Source organism: Canis lupus, chromosome 25 (assembly GCF_048164855.1).
Source record: "Canis lupus baileyi chromosome 25, mCanLup2.hap1, whole genome shotgun sequence".
Lineage (NCBI taxonomy): Eukaryota > Metazoa > Chordata > Mammalia > Carnivora > Canidae > Canis > Canis lupus.
In genome coordinates, this window is record NC_132862.1 from 30,480,982 (window position 1) to 30,484,926 (window position 3,945).

General features: G+C 33.5%; 1 non-coding gene across 1 annotated transcript; it reads right to left on the minus strand.

Annotated features, from left to right (window-relative positions):
* Positions 1-476: 476 nt before the first annotated feature.
* LOC140617777 (U6 spliceosomal RNA) lies at positions 477-581 on the minus strand. Its single transcript, XR_012017943.1, has one exon. It is a non-coding gene; the product is annotated as a U6 spliceosomal RNA (small nuclear RNA).
* Between the last annotated feature and the right edge of the window lie 3,364 nt (positions 582-3,945).

The following is a 3,945-nucleotide window of genomic DNA, read 5'->3' on the forward strand; positions in this document are numbered from 1 at the left end:
GTGGTGGTGTTTTTTAGCCATTCTGACAGGTGTGCGGTGATATCTCACTGTAGTTTCGACTTACCTTTCCCTGATGATCAGTGATGTTGAACATCTTCTCATGTGTCTTTTGACCACCTGTATGTAAATGTCTGTTCATGTCTTCTGCCCATTTTTAATTGGATTATTTGTTTTGGGGGTATTGAGTTTGTATAAATTATTTATGTATTTTGGATACTACCCTTTATCTGCTATGTCATTTGCCGATACCTTCTCCTATTCAGTAGGTTACCATTTATATTTGTTGTTTCCTTTGCTATGCAGAAGCTTTTTGCTTTAATGTAGTCCTAATAGTTTATTTTTGCTTTTGTTTCCTTTGCCTCAGGAAACATATCTAGAAAAATGTCTCCATGGCCCATGTCAAAGAAATTACTGTCTGTGCTTTCTTCTAGGATTGTTATGGTGTCTCACATTTTGTTTTTGTTTTTGTTTTCATTTTTAATATGGAGCACTTCATAAATTTGGATGTCATCCTTATTCTGGGGCATGATAATCTTCTCTTATCATTCTGATTTTAGTATATATGCTACTGAAGTGAGCCACATTTAGGTCTTTAATCTATTTTGAGTTTATTTTTGTGTGCGGTCTAAGAAAGTGGTCCAGTTTCTTTCTTTTGCATGTAGCCATCCAGTTTTTCCAATACCATTTGTTGAAGAGCCTGTCTTTTTCCTATTGCATATTCTTGCCTCTTTTGTTGAAGATTAATTGACCATATAATCGTGGGCTTGTTTGTGCATTTTCTATACTATTCCATTGACCTAGGTGTCTATTTTTGTGCCAGTACCATACTGTTTTGATTATTATAGCTTTGAGGTATAACTTGAATCTGAAATTGTGGTACTTCCAGCTTTGTTTTTCTTTTAAGGTTGTTTTGTCTATTCAGTGTCTTTTGTGGTTCCATACAGTGTTATCATTATTTTTTCTAATTCTGTGAAAAATGCTGTTGGTTATTTTGATAGAGATTGCACTGAATGTGTAGATTGCTTTGGGTCATATGGACATTTTAACAATATTTTTTCTTCCAATCCATGAACATGGAATATCATCCCATTTACTTATGTCATCTTTAATTTCTTTCACTGGTGTTGTATAATTTTCAGAGTATGGGTATTTGACAGTTTTTAAATGGTTAGTTATTCACCTTGGGATTCAAAATGTTTTCAATCTGAGTTTTTTAGGTTTCACTTTTTATTTGTCTTGAATTTAGTAATGTCACTCAAATCTGCTTATTCATGTCAGTCAGTTAGATTTTTGTCTATCATATTTGTATTTACTGCTTCTGTGTCATGTTTTAGTTCCTTCTTTAGGAACACAAATTAGTCACATACTAAAGCTCCCTTTAAGGTCTTACTATCATATTCTCTTTCATAATTTTAATTTCTTTACCCTCTTCTTGTACATTCTAAGAGAGCTTCTTAAGTCCATCATCCACATTACTGATTCAGGCTTCTGTTTTACTATTACTAGAGTTCAGTATCCTCAGATAAATATGGGCTTAAGTTTTTCTGTTATACATTTAGTTTTATTGAAATATTTCTTTAGCTTTTCTATTTCTCTTTTGTAATTCATTGTATTCTTTACTCCCTGCTAGTCCTGCCTGATGGAGGTTCATTCTTCTTGCATTTTATTGAGAATAGTAAACAAGTTCTAGAGTTTTCTCTGGAGTTTTGTTAATTTTAGAAATATACGCTTCCCCTGAGTCTTCAAAGTGTTATTCCACAGTAGGTTTTTGTAGTTATTTATTGTTCTGTTTTGGTTTTTTTCTCTCCTCTTCCAAATTATTAAATGGGGCACCTCTTGAATTCATTGATTCTCAGAATATAGGATGGATCAATTACCCTAAGCCACATTCTGATAAATCAATGACAACAGAATCCTGTTCTCAGTATCACACTTAGAAAGTTGGTGTGTCCAGATTGCAATATGATTTTCAGTTTTTAGCGAGTATTTACTCTACTGAGGTAGTGATTTCTCTTTTATTTCTTGCCTAGTCCTCTGAAACTCTGAGATGTAATAGACAGCAACCTGAGTCCCTCCACCCACTGTAACCAGAATATTTCTGTCACTGTCTTCAGAGTTTTGCTTTTGAAGAAAACAGCAGCCAATATGTAATGAGCAACCAGAGGTCAACTCCATAGCTCTTGCCCAGCTGTTTCTGAAAGACATTTTTTTCTGAATGATGGGAAAGATGGCAATTGGCAAGGTGGGGAAGATCTGAGAATAACCTTTAAATACCTCAAATATCAACACATGAGTCATGTTTTTCATTGCTTGGTATATACAGGGGATATAGACCCATAGGAATAACACAAGGAAACTATAAAGTGTCTTCCTATCTTTTTCAGGTGTTCTCTTTGAGATGAACCCTGAAAACACACACAAAAATTGACCTACTATTGGTTAGTGAAGTTCTTCCCAGATTATATCCTTACATTTTTTGAGATATGATTCCATGTTTTGCCCTTTTAGTGTATTCTTAAGTAGCTTAAGACAAATTAGCAAAATTACATATTTTGGGAGTATTTTGAATAAGTTACTTGAGATGTTTTTTTCAGTACTAATAGCCTCCTAAAGGTTTTTAAGGCTTTTACCTGATAGTAATAGCTAATAAACATCATCTGGTGAACATAAGTGATACCATAAACCTTCCAAAAATCTTAGTGTTTCTATACATCACAAGATACTGTTGTGATTCTAGTTTGCATTGAAAATTCTGTTGACCTCCAGTTTTTGTATCCATCTTTACTTGTCTCAGAAAGCTAGCAATTTTAAGTCATGATAATTTCATTTAGATCAGCTATCCTTTGAGTATATTTATTTATTATTCTTCCATTGAATTATTCATGCAATAAACATTCATTAAGTTGTTATTATATGCTAGACACTGTGATAGAACCTGTAGATACCGCCTCTAAGAACTTATGATGTAATCATGAAGACAAATGACAAGACAAATCTTTGCACCATGCTGTAATAAATCTGAAGGTAATCATGGTGTGACAATATCTAAATAGTAGTATCAAGTAACATCTGATTTTAATATGCATAGGTTGTTACTTTTATCAACAACTTAAATTCAAAATTTCAATCTAAACATTGTATTCAGAACTGTGGCTTTTTTGTTTAATTCAAATCATCTTAATCAGCATTTAACAAATGTCTATTGTGAGCAAGATACTACACTCTCTAGCCTATAGAATACAAAACTAATTAGGTTAAAGCTTGAATCCTCAAAGTTTTTAGCCTAACCATGTCTTAGTCTTTTCAAGTTGCTATAGCAAAATGTCAAAGAGGTAGCTTATAAGGTAGCTTATAAACAACAGGAGTTCAGAAGTTCTGGGGGCTGGCAGTCCAACATCAAGGTACCAGCATGGTCACATTTTGGTGAGGACCCTCTTCCCGAAACATAGCTGGTATGTTCGTACAGGGCAAGGGATCTCTGCAGAGTCTCTCTTATAAGAACGCCAATTCCATTCATGAGGATTTATGAGGGCTCCATCCTCATGACCTCATGAAATGTTAGGATTTCAACATTTTGATGGGACACTAACATTTAGAACATAGGAACTGGGGAATGCAGACTAACTATAATTAACTTTCAATACAGCACACAAAGTGCTATTGAAGTACAGTAGCAGAGAAGATTACAGTAAGAATGAACCTTCATTAAAGAGTAAAAATATTCAGTTGGGCCATATTGAATATGGTAATAATCAGTACCATTTATTGAGAAATTTCTATATTGCTAGTTATTATAGCTTATGATTCCTGTACATTATCTCTAATCTTAGAAAATGAAAATATTTTTAACTTCCCATTATCTATATCAGTTCAGAAGGTCTATAAGAAATGGAATGACATTTTTTGAAACTTTGCTTGAAAATCTTCACGCCCATTTCTTGGGAA